General features: G+C 45.0%; 1 protein-coding gene across 1 annotated transcript in view; it reads left to right on the top strand.

Moving 5' to 3' along the window:
• Positions 1 to 24,570, top strand: part of znf608 (zinc finger protein 608) — a gene marked incomplete at both ends in the record, with an annotated part of 105,401 nt that overhangs the window by 8,623 nt on the left and 72,208 nt on the right. The gene's annotated exons all lie outside the window — the stretch shown is intronic.

Below are 24,570 nucleotides of genomic sequence, written 5' to 3'. Positions count from 1 at the left end.
CTGCAGGTGGCTGGAGATGTGTGAAGGACAGACGTACAGACAGATGGTCCTGGAGACACCAAGAGGTAGATTGTCCTGTCAGTGTCATCCACCCACTTTAAAATAACTTATTTCATTCCCACCAACATGGGGTACTAAAACTCTCCCCTGAAACTACAAAAACGTGAGTTTATTATCGGTTATCGTATTGTTATCGGCCACGGGAAGCAGATATTTATCGTTATCGTATCGTCTGAAAACCTCCATATCATTCATCCCTAAAGTCCAGTCAATATGATCTGCATGAAAACAAGACCCAGTTGCTTCACTTTCTCTCTGAATGTGAATGGCTGGTCTGGAGTCAGTGTCTGATGCCAGTCAGTGTGTTATTCCTGCAGAATGGCTGGTCTGGAGTCAGTGTCTGATGCCAGTCAGTGTGTTATTTCTGCAGAATGGCTGGTCTGGAGTCAGTGTCTGATGCCAGTGTGTTTTTCGTGCAGAATGGCTGGTCTGGAGTCAGTGTCTGATGCCAGTCAGTGTGTTTTTCCTGCAGAATGGCTGGTCTGGAGTCAGTGCCTGATGCCAGTGTGTTTTTCCTGCAGAATGGCTGGTCTGGAGTCAGTGTCTGATGCCAGTGTGTTTTTCCTGTAGAATGGCTGGTCTGGAGTCAGTGTCTGATGCCAGTCAGTGTGTTATTCCTGCAGAATGGCTGGTCTGGAGTCAGTAGGCTCTTTCAAACACAGATCACGCAAAATTGTAGTTCGGGAAGCCCGTAAAGCCTGGCAGCCTCGCCACAGAAATTGCTTTCACACAGAGCCAAGCAGCACAGCCATATTCCCGTGCTGCTGTGTACTTTCAGGTGAAATCCCCTGCTCCCGGATTGAAAGGCGAGCGGAGGGATTTCCAGCTCCTCCTAGCCCAAATGAATATTTTCATAGGTTAGTGTAGCCTAGGCTACTGTATGATGAACGAATTCATTCAACAACAATAGCCTACTTCCCTCCTTCTCCTAGTCCGCTGAGCTGCCTGGGAGGATAGGTGCACTCGCATGGTGGGCGGACTCGCCAAAATGGGCTCCGCCGCCGCACTCGCATGGTGGGCGGGCAGATCGATATGGTGTCCTACTAAAATTGAAACGATACACGACCGCCCGCATATCAAACAGCTGCAGTCTGCATAACGTTCGTCAGGGGAATAGTATAGGCTATAAATGCACATGACTACTTAACGTTAGTAGTTTTTGTAAGGGAATGCATAGAGCTGATTTCGAGGGGGAATATCATCAGACCAACTCGCCACAGACAGCTATAGCCCTCTGAAGCTTATTATTATATCCGTTAATTTTACCTAATGTCAACATCGTTTGAGCATAAAGCCTAACCGCACAGAGCATTCCTCCTGGCGTCCCTGCAGTCATGATTGTATAGGCTACTTTTTTTACTTTCACTCCTGCACTTTCTTGATACATGAGGTGATTTCCCCTGTACTTTTTTTATGAATGAGCTGACCATTCACACCTTTTCCGGCTCGCTGCGACGACGCTTTCAAATGGAGGCGGGTTGCCAGGTAACCCGGTGCTGTGACTACCTACCGTCGCGGGACAAAAGGCGTAAAACAATTGTCCAAAGCGCGTTCACGACTTTCACATCGGATGCGCGAATCCTATTTTCCGTGCATTTTTCGGCTTTCAAGGCCGGTGTGAAAGACCCTACAGTCTGATGCCAGTGTGTTTTTCCTGCAGAATGGCTGGTCTGGAGTCAGTGTCTGATGCCAGTGTGTTATTCCTGCAGAATGGCTGGTCTGTAGTCAGTGTCTGATGCCAGTGTGTTTTTCCTGCAGAATGGCTGGCCTGGAGTCAGTGTCTGATGCCAGTGTGTTTTTCCTGCAGAAAGGCTGGCCTGGAGTCAGTGTCTGATGCCAGTGTGTTTTTCCTGTAGAAAGGCTGGCCTGGAGTCAGTGTCTGATGCCAGTCAGTGTGTTTTTCCTGCAGAATGGCTGGTCTGTAGTCAGTGTCTGATGCCAGTGTGTTTTTCCTGCAGAATGGCTGGTCTGTAGTCAGTGTCTGATGCCAGTGTGTTTTTCCTGTAGAATGGCTGGCCTGGAGTCAGTGTTTGATGCCAGTCAGTGTGTTATTCCTGCAGAATGGCTGGTCTGTAGTCAGTGTCTGATGCCAGTGTGTTTTTCCTGCAGAATGGCTGGTCTGTAGTCAGTGTCTGATGCCAGTGTGTTTTTCCTGTAGAATGGCTGGCCTGGAGTCAGTGTTTGATGCCAGTCAGTGTGTTATTCCTGCAGAATGGCTGGTCTGGAGTCAGTGTCTGATGCCAGTGTGTTTTTCCTGCAGAATGGCTGGTCTGTAGTCAGTGTCTGTCTGATGCCAGTGTGTTTTTCCTGCAGACTGGCTGGTCTGGAGTCAGTGTCTGATGCCAGTGTGTTTTTCCTGCAGAATGGCTGGTCTGGAGTCAGTGTCTGATGCCAGTCAGTGTGTCTTTCCTGCAGAATGGCTGGTCTGGAGTCAGTGTTTGATGCCAGTCAGTGTGTCTTTCCTGCAGAATGGCTGGTCTGGAGTCAGTGTCTGATGCCAGTCAGTGTGTCTTTCCTGCAGAATGGCTGGTCTGGAGTCAGTGTCTGATGCCAGTCAGTGTGTCTTTCCTGCAGAATGGCTGGTCTGGAGTCAGTGTCTGATGCTAGTCCGTGTGTTTTTCCTGCAGTCTGCTGATCTCTCTCTCTCTCTCTGCATATCTTTGTCTGGTCGGACGCTGCATCCTGATAATCTAATACAACCTGCTCATCAATATGGTCTCTCTGGTGTTTTTGTGCCGCTGCATGTAAACATCACATGCTGTGTGGTGTGAGCGGAGCAGGGATGTGACTCCGGGCCTGATACTCTCTCTGCACACAAATGATCCACGGTTTGCACAGGCTCCGTTACCATGGCGACGCTCGCAGTGCTGGGTGCGTCCGGGGAGAGCCGTGGTGGAGATATGATGTCGCATATAAACAGCTGATCCTGAGTCAGACCGGATCAGGCTGGAAACACTGTAGACGAGACTGAAGTGATTCAGTGTTATCGTTTATCGTCCTTCAGTGGAATCATATCGTGATGATATGAAGATGTTCTAATATCGTGGCACATATTTCTGCAGCTGTCTACATTGGTGATGATAAACAATTTTCACTTAAAAACTGAGAAAATGAGGTATGGTAGGAATATAATTTGAATATTACGTTTTGTTCGACATCACACCAATGAGATGAACATTCATTTGATTATTAGATTTTGCATGCATGAAACATATCGTGATGTATTGATATGGGGAAAAATCCTCATGATTATCGTGATATTGATTTCAACCATATCGCCCAGGCCTAACTGAGGGAGACTGGATCGATCATGCTGTGGTTTATAAGGCGTTAGTTAGCTGTATTACAGCAGCATTAGCCTCCGTTCACACAGTACAGCGAAGCAACGCTCAACCGAAGCTATACCTACGCTGTACCCTCAAGTTTCATTTCGGCGTCCTTGTTAACAGGCGAAGCCGTTCACACCACCCGCGCACGTGCCACGCTGACGCCGTGCCGAAGCCACGCTCACGCCACGCAGAAGCCATCACTCAGGACTGACGCCGAATTTCCAAGCGTGACGCTGAAGCTGTGAAGCCATGAGGCATGAAGTCAATGGGAGTTATGGGCGGGTTCAAGGCGCTGAGAGTAGGCACTGAGAGGAAAAGACAAGGGGCTATATCTTCCCAAAAGCGCTAATTTAGCATTTGCGCTCGTTTAACGCAGTGCGCAATGCAAATTGGGGGCGGACACAAGTGCATGCCTGTGATAATTGTACTGGGCATTGGCTGCCACAAGCCAAAGCAGGCGTTTCAGCACTAAAATGTGGTGATAGATGGCATTATGCTATCGTCAGCAGCGCGCAATTACTTTGAGCTAAGAGCTTTGGATACCTCTCTGCGCTGGGTTGCGCACCATAATCTCCGTGCAGCGCAGCACAGTGCAAGTAAAATCCCTTTTGGATATGTCATTACGCACAGCCTTGCCATGCCAGGACATCAAATTATGCTGCTAAAATTGGGTATTAGCAGATAATTCAGTGAGGCAATCAACTATAACTCACTGAGAAACTTTTATCACATTGCAAAGAGGGAAATGAATTGAGAAAACTTGTTGGACAATGGACATAGGCTATTTACCTTCATAACCACCCGGAGGATCATTGGCACCACAGACGATCTGTCAATAAGCTCTGTCCTCGCACGAGTGAGTACACTCTATTACGCATGGAGAGAATTACAGCATATTGCCTCGCGCAAACAGCCATTGCAAGATGGGAATCTGATTGGTTTTGATTGACGTAATGCCTTGCCTGGCCACGCCTGTGAATAATTCTGGTAGTTAAGACCGCCCAAATCCCGTTTGTGCAGGCATTTTGGGGCGCAGATGATTTTGGCACGGCTCTAATTTGCGCTTGCGACACGTGCCGTGAACCTTTCCCCATCCCGGCCGAGAATTGCATTCCCAACATATTTCGGGGCTGTGGAGCAAAAATCGGCAGAACACCTGGCGGACGGCGCAAGGCGGAATGCTATCTTCCCTGCCTTAAAGCAGCTACGAGCAACTTTTTCGATTGTTATTAAACAGTATAATTACAATATTGATGCATCACATCTTACCTATAATAGTAGCTGAGAGACCAAAGCCGTGTGTATCTGAGATTGCTCCCTTAGGTGATTATTAAGTCTATGTCGGTCTAAACTCGCGTCAACAGGGGGCTCTCTAGAGAGACCGGACCGGGTAACCCGGAAGTGAAACGCGGAAGTGAAACCCGGAAGTGAAACGCAGCTGCGAAACGCAGCTGCCTGCCTACGCCGTTTTGCGGTTAGAGGTAAGATGTGATGCATCCATATTAAATTTATACTGTTTAATAACAATCGAAAAAGTTGCTCGTAGCTGCTTTAAGGCAAGCGCAAACAGGTGCGCAAGCACTATTAGGGGATAGCGCCTGTCGGAAGATAGAGGCCAAGGCGTCTTGTGTGAACAACAAGGCGTACGTTCAGCTTGTGCCTGCTTCAAGCTTCAGTTCTGCTTATAGTCCAGGTCCTTATGTATTTTCGTTCAAAATTTTTGGAGAGTTTGTAAACTATACATTTTTGGAAAGCTTAGAGTGTGACGAAACCCAAAACCAATGTTGCCATTTTTTTCAAAGTCACTATGGTGGCCATCTTGGCCTTTCAAAATGGCGACCACCAAAATTAAACACCTGCACTGGAAATCCCTATATGACCCAGCAATGTAGTTTCCTATGAGCTTTTATGAATGGAATGTCATCTATAGGCCTAGTGGATGAAATTGAACTTGGTTGCTAAGAGTTGCATGTTGAGAAATTTGAGTAATTAGCATAATGAGCCAATTAATTGCCGAAAACTGGAAAATGGCTATAACTTTGCTTCCAGTTAACTTAGAAAGATGATCTAAGAGTCTAACTCCATGTTTGTTATGTGCAGGAATTCATCTATTACCATAGTGCAGTCATGCAACCTTTCCTAATTAGCATAATTAGTATAGATTTGGTTAAAAAAAGGTAACAATCAGGAAATCTTCTGTTTTGGGCAACTTAGAACGATTATCTTAGAGTCTAAGTCTATGTTTTGATGTCTAGAAATTAATGTCTTGCCATAACTAAATCATGCAACCTTTGTTCATTAGCATAATTAGCATAAATTATATGATTAGGCTGAAATGGACATCTATATTTTGGCTTTAGTCAATTCCTTTTTGGATTTTAAAAACGACAAATGTTCAAAACACTTTAAGGAAAAAGGGAAGGAAAATCAATTGGATATAATATAAAGTAAATATATTTATAATTTGAATTCAAGCATCCATAACAAATGGATTGTAACAAAGATCTCTGTACGTCAACTTGACGTACAGAGATCTTATATGCCTTGACGTCGTCAAGGCATATTGAAATTCATCATTTGCAATTATAACTAACTTCTGTTAGTTAAAAACCCATCTAATTCAAGATCTTCAGCATCACTGCCATCTGAATCCCGGTTTTCAGATCTTGAATCCTCATCGTTCTCACATTGTGTACTGCAAAGGCAAAGGTCAGTGCATTGTAAGTTTCTCTTCCTACAGGAGCATCTTTGTGTTGAACAATCTCCTTTGCAGCGGCATCTCACCATTTCAATGTTGGACTCAGGAGCTGGTAGTACATCAGTGGTAGTGGGTCTTAACTGGCCTTTATCAGCCTTGAAGTAGCCATTTTTTAGAGGATTTAAAGGTACTTGCTGCTCAACGCTTGCCTGTCCCCAAACATGAGCTTGCACATGTACCCTATCAATGTGCTTTTTCAAGGCACCCTGTAGGTGGTAGCCTTTAACTCTCTGCCATATACTTGCAGAACATGTGCCAATGCAGCTCTGGAATGTTTCTTAATGTTTCTTCCTTTTGGGCAGTAGGCAGCACACACAAACCTAGCCAAGCATTTCTGTTGTTCCTCCGTTACTCTGGAGTCATCTGAAAGCTTCCGTACTTTAGCACGCATAGTGCACAGACTTGAATGCTCTTACCTTTTATTCCATAAAAGTTAACCTTTTGAACCACCCAGGTGACGTGACGGTGACGTGGAACACCGCAGCCGCTCCTGAAGGCATCACCTGGCCGAACCCTGTCTGTGATTGGATGCGACCGTCAGCCATTTTGTAGCGGCCCGCCAGACAGGGAACCCCACTCCAAGCATTCAACATTGAGCCAAGTATATACCCGGACAGCAAGGCTGGATAGTGAGAGCTCTCGCTTTCACTCATAAAACCTGGGTTGTTGCACAACCCCTACGTTTTACTTCGCTTCAGCTCGAGCTCTCACTAATGCTACCTACAACCGTCCTTGCTGCAACGAAGCACCGCGTTGCGACCTTCGGACGAAAAAGGGCCGTCATGGCATAGCGCACGGGAAGAAGATAAGACGGTGTGAGCGAACGTTGTGCCTACCACGTCCAAGCTATAATACCTCACGAAGGTGTCGTGGGTTGACCATGATGCCACAGCACACATGTCCTCTACCGATACACCGCGCAATCGCGCCCAAGATGAAGCAACACCCGCATAGAGTGAGCTTTAATGCCCTCCGGTGGAATTTTCCCAACGGCAGAGTAGGTTAGTGGCCTCAACTATCCAATGCGACAAGCGCTCCTTGGACAGAGGCTTACCTAAAGCCTGAGCTCCATGGCATACCAAGAGCTGGTTAGAAGTGCGCAATGTGCGCGTCATATTCACATAGGCTAGAAGCGCCCGTACGGGGCAAAGCGCCTGGAGTCTCCTCTCCTCCATTGGATCCGAGTAAGGAGGGTTAAACGCTACCAGATCTATGGTCATAGACCTGAACCCGGCCCTAATGTTCTTGGGCTGGTAAGCGGGGTTGGGGCGAAGCGTGACCCTGCGCTCATCATCAGAGAACACCATGCATGACTGTTGCACCGACAGGGCAATCAAGTCACCAACTCTTGCCGGAAGACAAAGCTAGCAGCAATGCCGTCTTCAGCGAAAGGGGTTTCAGACTGATTGTGTCAATCGGTTCGAAGGGAGGTCCCGAGAGACCCTCCAACACCGTAACCAAGTCCCATTTAGGGAAGACGCTCCTCGTATGGGGGCGAAGCTTGCGGACACCCTTCATAAAGCGAGAAACCAAAGACAGGCTTCCCACTGTCTTGCCCTCAGTCTCCATGTGGCAGGCAGAGATTGCGGCCAAGTATACTTTGAGGGACTGTGGCGACTGGCCCGCTTCGTACAGGCCTTGGAGGAAGCAGAGAATGCACTGTATGCCATAATACACTGGATCCAGGTCCTTTTCCGCACACCAGCGCGCGAAGGACTGCCACTTGTGAGTATACTGTGCACGAGTGGAGCTAGCTCTAGCGCTCTGTATGGTCTGTACCACGTTCATCGGTAGGCCCTGGGCTAACAACCGTTCCCCTTCAGGAACCAAGCTGCCAACTTCCACTTGTGTGGGGAAGGGTGCAGAATCTCCCCACCTGCCTGCGACAGTAGGTCCACTCGACGTGGCAACAGCCACGGAGCCTCCTGCGTAGGGATGCAGCGGTTTCCGGTTTGAAGGTATACCGCGGTTTGAAAAAGCCACGGTATCAAAACCACTAAATTTTGCCGTCATACCTTCTCCACGGTATCAGCTGTTTCCCTGAGAGAAAGTGCCCAGGTCCCTTGCAGAGACAGAGTGCAGTTACGCGGCCCCTCCCCCCTGCTGCATGTGTGTGTAGAGCAATCAGTAGCTGGCAGACCGCAGCTATCATCATCAAGGAGTCATCATTGTTGTGAGTGGCCGCGTGACAATGGCTGCCAGAGAGGTGAAGAACCCCCCGAACTTTTTCCCCAGTCAAAAAAGGACAAAATCGGTAGTGTGGGACTATTTTGGTTATCAGAAAAACGGATGGCCAGGGCTTACAGGAGGAAGGACAGCCAACATGCAAGACATGCAGGCGAAGAGTGGCTGCACTAGGAGGCAATAGCCTACCTCAAACATGATAGCCCATCAACACCAGCCGTCCTCATTTGCAAAATTCAAGGTACTTAACGTTGTCTTGCTTCATCATACATCACATCGGACATAACGCTAAACCATTTCCACCGGCAGGTTTGAGGAGTAGCTAACATTAACGTAAGATAAACACTCATGACTCATCATAGGCTATCGTTAACATGGCTAATTAGCATCAGCTGACTAACGTTAACGTAACGTTACTTCTTGACTGAGTGATCACGTCTTGTGTAGGCCAGGCTGGCCAGCGCCTCGTTATCAAAAACATATTGAACTGAAGAGAAGTAACGTTCAATAATGTAGAAACTAAGACTCCTCCAACCTGCCAGTGAATTGAGGCACAAACAGTGTGTGTGTGTGTGTGAGAGAGGGGGAAAAGACAAGCGCTCAGCACAGGGGCAGAGGCTAATGTGTGAGAGGGGTGTGTGTGAGTGGGGGTGTGCGCCATCAACGTGAAACAATCATTTGTGTCCAGTGCAGTCAGTGTCCATCCGATTTTTACAAAAGATAAGCATCTATTTGATATTATGTGTTTTAGTTTTACATAAAATTAGATTAAATAAATCGTCATTTATGATAAGTAAGAATGGTACTGTTATATATCCAAGCACACACACATTCGCAACAGTTAACTGTCATTACAGATGTAGGTTACATTAACATGTATTTTTTCTTTTTTTAGGCTAGCAGTAGTACTGGCACCAGCGGAGGGGTATCCACATCAACAGCTGCAGAGACCAGCCAACAATTCAACATGCATTTGCCTATGCACCCAAATCCAAACATGCCAAATAATTAAATTATGCTGTGGCATACTTCATTGCCAAATATATTTTTGTCATCATGGTCCCCATTCAACTATCATTTTGTTCATGGTAAAAAAAAATATGTTTTTTTTGTGCCATATTTGACAAGAATACATAAAGGTCCGCGATACCGTGATACCGTGAAACCGTGGTTATTTTCTCCAAGGTTATCATACCGTCAAAAAATCATACCGCTGCATCTCTACTCCTGCGCCAGAGCAATCAGGTCCGCGAACCAGATCTGCGACGGCCAATGTGAGGCTACCAGAATGAGCTGCAGGCCCTGCTGCCTCACCCTGGCTAGCACCTGTGGGATCAGGGGGATTGGGGGGAACGCGTAGAGGGCCTCCCCCGGCCAGACGTGCGGCAGTGGCCCAACGGTGGGTCGTCCCCGAGGACAGAGAACCACTGGGGGCAATGGTGTGCGTGCCGCGATGCGAAGAGATCGACGCCGGCTCGACCGAACTTGGCCCAAATTTGTTCCACCACCTGTGGGTGGAGAACCCATTCCGAGTTGTGCAGGTTGCCCCGCGACAACAAGTCTGCGCCCAGGTTGAGGTGGCCCCGAATGTGGGCCGCCGACAGGGATAGCAGGTGAACACGAGCCCACTCGTGGATGTCCGTCGCTAGTTCGTTCAAGGCCTGCGACCGGACACCGCCCTGGCGATTGATATACGCCACCGTGGCAGTGTGGTCCAAGCGTATCAGTATATGGTGACCCAATATCAAAGAAAGATCATCATTCTAAGATGACTAAAAGTGAAAGATCTAGCCATTTCCTAATTGTGACCTAATTTTTACATACCTTATGCAAATCATGCAAATTAGGAAATGTTGCATGTCTGCACTATGGTAATAGATGCATTTCTGGACATGACAAACATGGACTTGGACTCTTAGATCGCCTTTCTAGGTTAACTTGAAGCTAAATTTTAGCGATTTGGCGATTAATTAGCTCATTATGCTAATTTCTCAAATTGCTCAAGATGCAACTTTTAGAAACCACTTTTAATTTCATCCACTAGGCCTATAGATGACATTTCAGTCATAAAAGATTATAGGAAATAACATTGCTGGGCCATATAGGGGTTTCCAGTGCAGGCGTTTAATTTCGGTGGTCGCATTTTGAAAGGCCAAGATGGCGACCATAGAGACTTTGAAAAAAATGGCAACATTGGTTTTGGGTTTCGTCACACTCTAAGCTTTCCAAAAATGTATAGTTTACAAACTCTCCAAAAATTTTGAACGAAGGTTGAAATCAGAACATTAGGAACCTGACTATTACGTTCGGCGTCCTGTGTGAACGAGGGCTTAGGATTCATTACATTAAGTGCATTGACCAAAACATCAGAACAATATGCCACAGTGTATTGAGGTTAAGTCCTTCCTACACACTGCACATATATATTGAAGATGAACACTCCAACTTACTTCCTTGACAGCTAAATCCACATTTTCTTCTCGCGAATGCTCAATGGCTTCCTTGTTTTGCTTGGGAGTACAAAAAATATTTAATTGGCGATTTTTTACATTTGTTGTCTGCGCAGCCCACCACACAACAGCTTTTAGCTATGTTTAATTCAAGGAAATGACGATGGTGAATGGGAGTGAACGGAGCGATTTTCCCCGTGATGGGCGTGGTCTATTTCATGCAGTGTCTCTATGTCGCGTGCATTGTCGGGTGTTGCACACAAAGATCATATAACGGAGGATGAACACTCCAACTTACTTCATTGACAGCAACATCCACATTTTTCTCCCAGGTGCTGGAGGACCCAAATGTTCCTATTTCACATTTTTCATATAGAAGGAAATGTAATTGGGTTGCATTTGACTCAGTTAGGAACCTTTCTCAGCCAAAAAGACTATTCCTCCGCTGCCAAGATGTCACATACGAGGGAAGAAGCACAAGCAGAGGGCTGCTGGCATCAGGAGTGAGGACATGACAGTGACACCTGCTGGAGGTGTCTTCATGGCAGGGCAGCAGGCAGTGGGTGTGGAGGCAGATAGGGCAGATCATGTGGGTGGAGGAGATACTGTAGGGCAGATCCCAGTGAGAGTCCATTATCTGTCTAAGTATCAGTGCCAAACGGTCTGAAATAGCTCTGTGGTACAACTGCACGCCCACTCTGCACTGCCAGGCTTCCCTCAGCCTCCATTCAGACACCACTGCAAGAGGAAGAGGAAAATAAGAACGAGGCACGGTGATAAAAAAAAAACCCTCATCTGTTCAGTAAACGCCTCTTCCCTTCTCTCCGTGTCATCTAAAATCATAGCTTGTTCCTTTTTTACCTGTGTTACGGCTTACCGGTATTTATACACATAAATAACTGTGCAACACCTGACCTGATTGCTTATACATGTAGCTTATTTATACACGTAAATAACTGTGCAACACCTGACCTGTAGCCTGTACTATGTAGCTAGATTAATGCCTTATCCGAGTAAGTTTGAGTTTAAACCTGGTTTAGCCGTACTACAAAGCAAGTTAACTTCTAATCACCATGGCAACTCACGCTGCAAAGCTAACCTGGTCCCGACCAGGTTAGCTTCAGAGGATAAGATCAAAATCCATGACAGACCCATATAATCGGCTCTCTGGAGTCACGCACCATTCATATAAGATCGCCATATGAAAAATAGATTGCAGTCAACTGAGAATAGAACAAGAAAAACATTCGTGGCTCTGTAGGCTACATAATTAAATTAACCCTACTTACCACTTTATGTCTCAACAGCTCAACGATGCGTGGAGAAATATGATCACTATTAATCACCGCAGCGCATATCATGAACGGAGCCTCAAATGGAGTGAGGGTGATATTCTCCTACATGCCAGAAAAGCCTATACATATACTATAGATATGGGATAAATATGGGATAGCCCCAATACTAAATATGCAGGCTACTCTTGCATGTTTCAGCTGGAACTGTGTCCTGTAGGCTGTATGCCAATATATGAGCAAAAATAGGCTAGTTTTTATCAATGAAAACTATGCCCGCATCGTCTCAATTCAGTTCAGCAGTTTTCTCTTTTATATAGGCTATTAGGCTTTATAGCTACTAGGCTATTTTATATATGAATTATTCGATCAGTGCAACCACACACATAATGAGTGATAGAGATCATTATTCATTGAGCATGCGTTTCTAAATCTATGGTCTAAATAGGCTTACAGATTGTGGAAATTTATAGACTGAGATTACACATTTACATTTGTTGCTGTTGTAGGAGACAGAAATCGCTGATCAAAGTAAATCAAATGACTGATGTGAATACAAGCTGCTGCTTTAGACAGCCCTTCAGCAGACTATATCCAACGCGGATTTTCATTCTGACATTAAATCGCGGATACATTAAATATCCGCTAAAACTCTGATCACACTGCTCTTTCATTGAATGAGGAAATGGGTGTGGGCGTGGATCAACTCAGCTGTTCATAATGTGATTGGCTAGCGCACCTCTTTCGCGTGGACGCGCGCCTGTGCAAGAGCGAAAAACGTGCGCGTTCACAGGCAGATCCCAGCTTCAGTTATCGAGTAGAAAACCAGCGTCGTAGTATCCTTAAACTAGATAGCTTTGATCCTGTTCAGTCAAACCAGATCAAAGTGACAGATCGCGGGTCTGTTAAGATAGCTTCGTAGTATAGGGTACTGATTGTTTATACATGTAGCATATTTATACACGTAAATAACTGTGCAACACCTGACCTGATTGTTATACATGTAGCATATTTATACACATAAATAACTGTGCAACACCTGACCTGATTGCTTATACATGTAGCTTATTTATACACATAAATAACTGTGCAACACCTGACCTGATTGCTTATACATGTAGCTTATTTATAACTGTGCAACACCTGACCTGATTGTTTATACATGTAGCTTATTTATACACAATAACTGTATTAATAACTGCCTATATTAATAACTGCATATCTATAACTGTATATATCCATACTGTACATATATTCCTTTCATACATGCACTTTCAAACTAGACGCTCTTTCATACACTTATTATTATTGCATTGTATATAGTAGTAGTTAATGTTAATGTTTAGTTATCATTTGTGATTCTTGTTTGTTTTAGCCTGAGCATACTTCTTCTTGAGGATATTGAGAGTTAAGCGAACCGGAGCCAATTTCCTTGTATGTGCACATACTTGGCCAATAAAGCGGATTCTGATTCTGATTCTGATTCTGATTCTGATTCTGATCCATTCAGTAACGTTCTCAGAGAGAAGAGCAGCTCAGTCAGCTTGTTGTGGTGTGGCTGGAGATCCATTCAGTAACGTTCAGGTGAATGAAGTGAATAGTGTGATGAGGTGGATTTGATTCCAAATGTAGGTTACTGTGACACAGTCAACTGTCTTGCCTTTAGCCCTACTCTCTACCTTTAAAGAGGACATGAAACATTAAGATCATGTGACTCTAGTGATGATGGAGAGAAATAAATGGTGAAATTATCTTCTGGAACCCAAGGTGACATTACAATGTCCCGGGACTATTGAGCTCTATTAGTTTTTGGTGTTATAGCGTATGGGAGTGTGGCCATCACCATCTTTGGGGTTCTTGTGCACCTTGCGTGAGTCAGTGTGAGACCAGGGGTTTCCCAGAGCCACAGCTCTGCCTGCTATTCTGTGATGAGCAAGCTGCGTGAGCACTGGACAGGTGACCTGTCAATCACGCCCAAAACGTAACATAATCTTTTCTATTGTCTATTTGACTCTAAACAGGTGAGCTATATAAAAATCATGTTTTGAACCAGGCTGTAAACATGCATAATCCCGTTGTAAAGTCGTGTATTTTAACATGGGGGTGAACAGGGAACGACTCCCTTTTGGAGCCAGCCTTAAGTGGCCATTCGAGGGAACTGCAGCTTTCAGTATCACTTCCGCAGCTTCCTCTGTCAACGTCTGAGCTTGCTGCCTGGTGTGTTGATCACATTTCAAATGGTAATGTGGAAACAACATGGACGCTACAAAGAAGAGGATGTTGTACATTTTTTATTGCCGAGAGCGTTTAAACAACACGTTGATGAGCTGTTTCAGACTTTTCACTATGGTGACTTCACAGGTTTTAGGGCGTATAGGGATTGAAATGTAGCCTACCCTCCCTATCTGTGTGAATTCATTATGAACGCACTCCGTATAATTATTGCAACTCTGAGGCGTTATTTTGTGCAACATTGGGAAAACTAATAAGGATTCTTAATTGCTCTATAGCCAGTGTGTCAGTGTTGAACTCAGAGGAAACAGATGTTAGCTTTTTCTTATTGCCTATTTTAGCGTTCAGCAGTCCGAGTTATTATAGTGGAGAGTAATGAATACATTTTCCCTCTGTCAGTCTAAATGCCATTAGAGCCTGTGTGTGTGTGTGTGTGTGTGTATGTGTGTGTGTGTGTGTGTGTGTGTGTGTGTGCGTGTGTGTGTGCATGCGTGCGTGCGTGCGTGCGTGTTTGCTGTGTTTAGGCGCAGAGCGCGGTGCAGAGATAGAGGGTAGATGAGAGAGGCAGGAGAAAGAAAAAAGATGGCTACCATTTGCAAACACACACCCAGGCACGCACACACACACACACACCCGCGCGTACACACACCTCACACACACACACACACACACACACACACACACACACACACACACACACACACACACACACACACACACACACACACACACACACACACCTCACACACACACACACACACACTACACAAAACCACAGATTGTCTGCACATTCACACACCGCCGCACACAATGCCTCATCTTTCAGCAGCCCAACAATAAAGACAAGGATGATTTCTGTCTGCAACAAATCTGAGTGGCGGCTCAATGAGGAGATTTAATAGGAGAGGAGAGGAGGAGAGAGGAGAAGAGAGAGGAGAGGATGAGAGAAGAGAGGAGAGGAGAGGAGGAGAGGAGGGGAAGAGAGTGGAAAGAAGAGAGAGGAGGAGAGAGGAGAGGAGAGGAGATGAGCACACAGGGATGGGCAGAGGGAGGATGGAGGAGGACGAAGAAAAGAAGTGTGAAGAGGAAAGGGATTTAAGGAGGAGGTGGAGGATAGGAAGCAGTGGCGTCATTTCAGCAAAAGCCAAGGTCGTCTAAGGGGGTTGTCTCTCCCCGCAAAGGGGGGAAATATTATCTAATGTGCAATAATCCATTTTGGTGAATTGTTTCTACTAGTGCAGTGGCTGTTCTCCTGTCTCCCCTTCTCCCAGTCACACATCATGCTCTCCCACTCTTCAGCTTCCCCCACCCCCATCCCCGCCTGCTTGCACCGCTCCCCCACTTGGTCGAATTGCACGAAATTCGGAACTGCACTCCGCCGGGTTCCCCAGTAACGCACTCCCCAAGTTTGAAATTGTTTGAAATGGACGCGGAAAAGGAAAGCGGAAGTGACGGAAAAGCCACGTCACTTGCTCTTCCGTGTCTGTTTCGGGCTATTCACTAATAATGTTAACGTATAAACACGCTGCATAGAAGACAAGTCAACTCGTCTTACAACAACAGTGGAAAATAGTGTTGGAGTAATCGAGACCGGTCTCAAGACCACATTTTGATGGTCTCTGTCTCGTCTCGGACTCGCCCTCCATCGGTCTCGGTCTCGTCTCGGTCTCGGTCAAGCCGGACTCAGGATTTTATTTCAAGACCAGCCGAGACCACAAGTGCAGTGACATCATTACTTGCCTGTGTATATTTTTTTTATTATGATTGGGTGTAAAAATCCCTCCTTCAATCGCAACCAATAACCTTGCAGTTTGAATGTTTCTAACGCTGTAGCCCCGCCCCTCACGTTCATGCACAAAGGAAGACAACACAGGTCAACAAGGTCTCGGACTCGCCCTCCATCGGTCTCGGTCTCGTCTCGGTCTCGGTCAAGCCGGACTCAGGATTTTATTTCAAGACCAGCCGAGACCACAAGTGCAGTGACATCATTACTTGCCTGTGTATATTTTTTTTATTATGATTGGGTGTAAAAATCCCTCCTTCAATCGCAACCAATAACCTTGCAGTTTGAATGTTTCTAACGCTGTAGCCCCGCCCCTCACGTTCATGCACAAAGGAAGACAACACAGGTCAACAAGGTGGCTGGAAAAATGTCGTCATATGATTTGCTTATAAACCACAAAGGGGGGAGGAGTCATAATTTAGCCACAGTAAGGTGTTTTTACACTTTATTCTGTCCTCTGTGTTGAGCCTTTCTGAACGTCAGTGATATGGAATTAAAGTGTTTCAGATCAAAGCATTGCATTCTGTCACTGAGTATATACTGTACAGCCATTTATATTTGACTATCATTCCTAAATAATGATTTATTCCGTTGTTAGCAGAGCAATGGTGTAAAGGTTAAATGGTCGCTTGTAAAAGGTCTTGAAAATGGTCTCGCATTTGTCTGGTCTTGGTCTTGGTCTTGGTCTCGCCCGCCCTCGGTCTTGGTCTTGCCTTGGTCTCGCCCCCCCTTGGTCTTGGTCTTGTCTCGGTCTCGGCTTAGGTGGTCTCGACTCCAACACTAGTGGAAAATTACTGTAAAGTCGCGATGCAAGTTGCTATTCAGATTGTAAACAGTGGAGCACGGACGCGGAAAAGGAAGTGACGTGGCAGGAGAGGCGCGCTGTACAGGAAGCTGAGAAAAACTGTAGGGCTGTCCCAGAGTCTATTTTTCAAATAAAAATAGACTCTGGGTTCCCAGATTGCTTTAGAACCAACATGAGGTGCTTTAGAACCAACATGAGGTGCTTTCAGACCAAACAGTTCTGGGTAGTCCTTGAACTCCTTTGTTGTGTTGTTTTAAACTGTGTACTGAAGTAGGGATGCTCAATCATCAAGTCACTGTTGCACTGTTGCACTCTGACTCTTCATCATAGAAAGTAACACAACACGGAGGCTGGCCGTCAAGTTGGAACGAGATCTAACCTCGCGTCACCCAGAGCACGGCAAATAACACAACCACTTCCGTTTCTAGCCTTAAAAATAAAAGCATGCATAAACTTAAATAACGCATAGCCTTAAATATGAGGAACCTCCATAGCTTCAACAATACTGGTTGTGATGTGTTACGATTACATATGGAGTGAAACTAGTCTAAAGCATTATTCAAAATGTATATTAACATTAACGTGAAAGCCCGAGGCGGAAGACATACTGTTACATTCTGGCTGACCTGACGGTGCTGCAAATAGGAAGATGAGAGAGTGGATGCTTTCCCCCTCACTTGTGCCGATTTTTGTGCCGGAGCTCTGTCAGAAACCTCTCGTGTACAGTAGGGGGCGCAGCTTCTAGAGATTATTTTTGTAACTCGAGTGCTGGGTAACGTTAAGCACGGTGTTCCCCCCCTCACTCGTGCTGATTAACAGCTCTGCCAGAAACATATCTTAAGTGTACAGTATATAGGGCGCAGCTTCTACAGATGATTTTAATTAGAGAATTAGTTCAAATCGCCTTAAATATCGCTGTAGAAAAGCCAATTGGCGATCACTCCCTTCAATCGTCAATTTACCATTTGATCGCAAATCGCAGCAGCCCTATCAAGGATTTTAAAGTCTTTGTTGTGTTGTTTTAAACTGTGTACTGAATGATTTTTAATTCAGAAACATGAGTGACAGAGTGTTTTTTGTTATTTTGCCATGTGATTCCATGCGCAGTGTGTGTGTGTGTGTGTGTGTGTGTGTGTGTGTGTGTGTGTGTGTGTGTGTGTGTTATTCTGGCATGTGGCGGGTGCTTTGAGACAGGAAGGCGTTAACAGCAGAACAGAAATCACAGGGGAGCACAGATCTTCTTTGATATTTAATTTGCTTTGTGATTTGGTAGAAGTCCTGGATGGTCTCTGTCACTAACTGTGTTCCTGTGTGGGAGTTAGCAGACGTTTTGTGTGTGTGTGTGTGTGTGTGTGTGTGTGTGTGTGTGTGTGTGTGTGTGTGTGTGTGTGCTATTTTGCATTCTAGCTTAGCATTGTTGATCAGAATTCTAACATAAAAGATACAGCAGATAGATAGTTTAAACAAAACCTCTCACAGTACCAGAAGTACAGTATATATATTAGGGCTGCACAATTAATCGTATTTTCATCGTCATCGCGATGTGAAAATGCGCGATGAACACATCGCAAAAGTCACGTGTTATCGCATTTTTTATTTTTTTTTATTTTTTTTACAGTGCACCTGAACGCAACATGCAAGATACCGGCTGAATAAGTGTCCAAATGTTCATGTTATTCTGGCCAATACTCCACTTCTGTTATAACATTTCAGTCTGGAATATGGAATATTTTTCAATAATCGTTATGACTAAAAGGCTAAAAGTAATCTCATGTAAGAAATGACTGTTCTACATTGAAGTAAAAATGTAAATGATTAACTTGTTGGTTTTGGATTTTCTTTTTGCTTCAAGAGTGCATTTTTGTTCGTATGACCCTCAACACAGGCTTTGAGAATCCCGTGCCACTTACTGATACGTATGCTTAAATGAACACACTCATATTGCAAAATGAATTTAGGCCCTCACTGTAATACTTCAGAAGTTGAATTTGAAGTTCAGCATTAATACATTTGTCATTTTTTGTCTTAGATTTACCTTTGTGTGTTATTGCAATATAAAATATAAATTTTATTGCAATATAAAACTACATCATTGAGAATCGATTCTAGATTCTGGAATCGAGAATCGTTGGAATCGAGAATCGTTGGAATCGAGAATCGTTGGAATCGAGAATCGTTGGAATCGAGAATCGATTCTGGAATCGGATCGTGACCCCAGGAATCGGAATCAGATCAGATCGTGGCTTAGCGGATCGGAGCACCCCTACCCATTAATATTTTTGTTTATAGCATTTTTTTATTTATCGCAGGTTATATCGTCATCGCAATATTGAACAGTGTTATCGCACAGCGCAGCTTTTCCTCATATCGTGCAGCGGCAGCCCTAATATATATATATATTAGCCTCAGTGACACTGCCCCAGCAGGAGTTACCACCAGTAGTCTGGCAGTAGCCAGCCAGAGATAGATATCTACGTCTGGTGCACAACTCTTGAAAAGTGGTTAAAGCAGGACTACACTAAACCCCAAAACACCAATATATATGGCTTTTGGGGTGGTGTGTGAAGAATTCTGGTCAGTATTTCCACATTTGAGACCAAATTTATAATATTCTACAATCTTTATCATTTTCAACAGCATAAGTGCCCTCTATGGGTTCAAACCTGCTTTTTTTTTGCCCTCCAATACGGTACAACCTGACGTAGCGGCGCACTCCCCCCTTCCCCACTCATGTGATTTTTTTCCCCCATGTCATTATTCCTGTAGTTCACACCAGGAGAGTTGCAACATCTCCATTCACTCCAATGGACCCGTTTTTACCGCGAGCCCTTTAACAGCGCAGTGCATCATGGGTAATTCTACTGAGACAGCTCTCCTTAGAGTCTCAAATGACATTTTGATGGCCTCGGACGCTGGCAAATGCTCAGTCTTAGTTTTACTCAGTGCAGCTTTTGATACTGTGGAGCACTGCATCTTAATAGACAGGCTCAGAGAGTGGCTCAGGGAGCATCTTAGAGTGGTTTTCCTCGTATCTCTCAGACAGGAGTTTCACTGTGGCTGTAGGCCCTCACATGTCTGAGTCCACTCCATTATCCTGTGGGGTGCCCCAGGGTTCCATAATGGGTCCAATTCTGTTCGCTCTACATGCTTCCTCTTGCACACATTATTAGTCAATTTAAAGGGATCTCTTACCATTGTTACGCGGACGACATTCAACTGTATTTTTCCTTTAATTCTGACTGTATTGATGGTTTTAATGTATTGCATGATTGTTTGTCTGCGATTAAGGACTGGATGGCCAGTAACTTTCTTCAGCTAAATGCTAATAAAACAGAAGTACTGATTGTTGCTGCCGATATCATTGCTGCTAAGGTGGCTAACTGTATTGGGTCCCTAAACATGAGACACCTTGGTGTTATCTTTGATCAGGCCATGTTTTTTGACAAGCACATCAAGTCCCTGTCTCGTACATGTTTTTTCCATCTTAAAAACATTGCAAAGCTCAGGTCTGTTGTATCTCTGAGCTGGAAATGATCATTCATGCTTTTGTTTCGTCGAGGCTGGATTATTGTAACTGTTTTTACGAGCCTCGCTAAATCTTCTCTGGACCGCCTCCAACTGTTCCAAAATGCCGCGGCCAGGTTACTGACCAAGTCGAGTAGATACTGTCACATTACTCCGGTCTTGGCCTCCTTACACTGGCTGCCAGTTACTCTCAGGATCCAGTTGAAAGTTCTTCTGCTCACTTATAGAGCCCTGCATGGTCAAGCACCTGCATATCTGCGTGATCTGCTCCACTCTCATGTTCCCAGCAGGTCACTGAGGTCTGCTGACCAGAGCTTATTAGTTGTTCCCTGCACCAGGCTCAAAACCAAAGGTGACGGAGCCTTTGAGTCTGTAGCTCGTAGGTTGTGGAACGCTCTTCCTCACGACCTGAGAGCCATTGGTTATTGTGACAGTAAGAAAGTAGCCGGCTGGAAATGTTTGAACTCTTTCCCCGCCATTGATGTGTTTTTACGTCATTTATGAGACAACGCTTCCCCGCCGTCATTGACGTGACATCACAGCCGCCCTCAAGCAACATCTGTTCACAGTGCTGGAATAAAGTGCAGAGCTCTCGGTGCAGGAACACATGAAGACAAGGTAAAGGCTGCCGATCTGCATACATGACTGGGGACTGCCTGGAACCCTCTTAAGGACCCCTGGTGGTCCCCGCACCCCACGTTGAGAACCCCTGTTTTAAAAGAAAGCGAAAAATAATAATAATTTCATTTCAATTTCAGACAGCGACGTGTGTGACTAACTGATTGATCTTCATAAAAACACAATGAACAACCTAGACAAGCTCCATTTGCACTGTCAAAGTGCCACTGTTTTCTCAAGTCTTTTTATTTTTTTGGCGTTTTTTCTTATTTTTATTTTATTTTATTTTATTTTATTTTATTTTATTTTGTTTTGTTTTGTTTTGTTTTGTTTTGTTTTGTTTTGTTTTGTTTTATTTTGTTTTATTTTATTTTTGGAGTCTAGAAATCACTCAGGATCTGTTGAGCACATACTCTTTATGGAGTCGTAAGGCTGAGGGAAATCCTTCCTTGCTGATTGCTCCTGTTCTCTCAGCGCTGTAGTTAATTGGGCCCATATCTAACTGCTGGAGATAAGAGGAGGGCTTTTAACATCGCCAATGAGCTAGTATTTCATTAGTAACCATGGTGATGACAAGGCTTAAGATCACTCACAGACTGAAACTCTGTTTTAAGCTCTGCTGGGGGAACAAGCCCACAGCGCAGTGGTGTGGCCATTCAGCTTTATGCCAGCACGCCACGCCCACTAGCCCCTAGCCCAGTGATATTCAACTTGTGGCCCGGGGGCCAGATGAGACCCGTGATAGGGTGCCGAGTGGCCCACCATTTCCTAATTGACAATGAAAACTAATGTTAAATAAAGTTTGCTCCAGCTAAATTGTCAAATATCGCTGCCTGCTCGCCGCCCAGGGACTATGTACTAATTTAACTTACCTAACTCAGACGCGTATATATAGAAGAGTCGCGACATCTCCATTCACGCCAATGGACTAGTTTTTTACTCTCAAGAGTTCCAGGAAGTAAGGTCCTGGATTAAGCAGCACTGTCGAGTTGCAGCAAAATGGACAGTTTGTGTTGTACTTTGATTATTATTATTTTTTTAATCAAATTGTACATTATCAGCTTTATTTTAGCATTCAAAAGTAGCGCGAGCCCCTTTCCTGGCTGTTCATTGGCTAATGAGTCACGCATTTTGGTCCTCCGCTGATGCCACTCTCTCTCTAGAGGACACTAACCTAACTATCTATGTTAGTTACCTAAATGTTTGGTGAATTTTTCTTTTGGAGAGATCCTTTGAATTGAAGTGAACAAAATGAATGTCTGTTGTTTATTGTTATTTTTTATGTTGTTTATTGTTATTTTCTCCTGATTTCCCCGCATTTTCTCCCCAATTGTACTTGACCAATTTCCCCCTGCTGCCCCGGTCGCTGCTCCATCCTCTGCCGATCTGAGGAGAGCTGAGACTAGCACCATGCTTCCTCTGACACATGCACATTTACCAGCCGCTTGTTTTGACCTGACAGCGGGGAGCTTCACCGGCAGGACGTAGCACGTAGGAGGATCACACTATTCCCACCAGTTCCTTTCTGCCGCAAACACGCTTGATTCCTAGGGTGGAGACTCTGGAGATGACATGGCTGCAGTTATGGAAATTGCCCACTCCGCAGGCTCCCAGAATTGTGACAGACAGACAGACAGACAGACACCGCACACCCACCTAGGCGCCAGTGTGCAACTGTGTGGCATCGGCTCAACTACATCACAGTTGCTCGAGTGACATCATTGATGACATGACAACCACCTGAGTGACATCACAGTTGAGCAAACACAGTTGGTCGAGTGACCACTGATGACATCACTGATGACTTTACATCTTACACATAATATATTGCAAGATTGTTTACAGCAGGGATGTCAGAGATACGGCCCGTGGGCCGGATCCGAGATGTTTTGGAATATTATTTATTTTATTTTATTTTTTTATTTTTATTTTTTTGTTATTATTATTAAATTCGCACCCCATTATCATGAACTACGTGTGGCTAATAATCAAGCTAAGAGTTCATTCATAAGTTAATTAACCTGCACTACAAGGAAGTATGTCAGTAGGTCATCAGGTGTAAACAAAGCCGCCATGATGCCACGCTGGAATTGAATCGCGCATTCAGCTACCTACCAAAAAACAAAAGAATCAACAAGATCAGGCGCGGACTGCATAATCGGGCACGTCGGGCAAATGCCCAGTGGCCTGGCCTGGCCTGGCCTGGCCTGCAAAAAAAAAAAAAAAAAAAAAATTGTGCCCGCAGTCACTCACTGAACAGCAGGCCAGGCGCCGCCTACTGGTTTACTAGTGGTTTTATTACTTTATTCAGGGTTAAAGTGGGTGCATCTCATTGTAAAATTGGACTTGGCCCAAATCGGGCTTCAAACGGCCCAAATCTGGCTTTAAACGACCCAAATTGGACTTCAAACGGCCCAAATCTGGCTTCAAACGGCCCAAATTGAGCTTTAAACGGCCCAAATTTTTCAACGCCGGTACGCGCGTCGGCCCGTATCGGCCTGGCCTGCTTGGTATCTAATGCCCGGCCTGAATTATGATCCCAGTCCGCCCCTGAACAAGATGCTGTCGAAAAAGAGAAAGGTTGACACGGAATGCAGGCAGTTTCAAGAGAAATGGAAAGAGCAGTATTTCTTTTGTGAAGTAAATGGGTAAATGAGTCGAATTGATTGTACTAAAAAAAAAAATCTGGCCCCCATGAGGTCTCAGTTGAACAAATCCGGCCCTCGACCTAATATGAGACTGACACCCCTGGTTTACAGTATCTGCGATTAAGGACTGGATGGCCAGTAACTTTCTTCATCTAAATGCTGATAAAACAGAAGTACTGATTGTTGCTGCAGATAGCAATGCTGCTAAGGTGGCTAACTGTATTGGGTCCCTAAATCCAAATGTACGCTCTAACATGAGACACCTTGGTGTGTTATCTTTGATCAGGCCATGTTTTTTGACAAGCACATCAAGTCCCTGTCCTGTAGCCTACATGTTTTTTCCATCTTAGAAATATTGCAAAGCTCAGGTCTGTTGTATCTCTGAGCTGGAAATGCTCATTCATGCTTTTGTTTCGTCGAGGCTGGATTATTGTAACTATCTTTTTATGGGCCTTGCTAAATCTTCTCTGGACCGCCTCCAACTGATCCAAAATGCCGCGGCCAGGTTATTGACCAGGTCGAGTAGATACTGTCAAATTACTCCGGTCTTGGCCTCCTTACACTGGCTGCCAGTTACTCTCAGGATCCAGTTGAAAGTTATTCTGCTCACTTATAGAGCCCTGCATGGTCAAGCACCTGCATATCTGCGTGATCTGCTCCACTCTCATGTTCCCAGCAGGTCACTGAGGTCTGCTGACCAGAGCTTATTAGTTGTTCCCCGCACGCAGGCTCAAAACCAAAGGTGACGGAGCCTTTGAGTCTGTAGCTCCTAGGTTGTGGAACGCTCTTCCTCATGACCTGAGAGCTGCGTCCTCTGTGGGCATTTTTAAACAGCAGCTAAAAACGCTTCTGTTTAGACAGGCGTTTGTCTAGCCTCTTTAGTTGT

The sequence above is a fragment of the Poromitra crassiceps genome, assembly GCF_964638095.1.
Source record: "Poromitra crassiceps genome assembly, chromosome: 10".
NCBI classification, from domain to species: domain Eukaryota; kingdom Metazoa; phylum Chordata; class Actinopteri; order Beryciformes; family Melamphaidae; genus Poromitra; species Poromitra crassiceps.
Note: the sequence above shows the minus strand (reverse complement) of the source record. Positions and strands in the feature narration are given on the sequence as shown.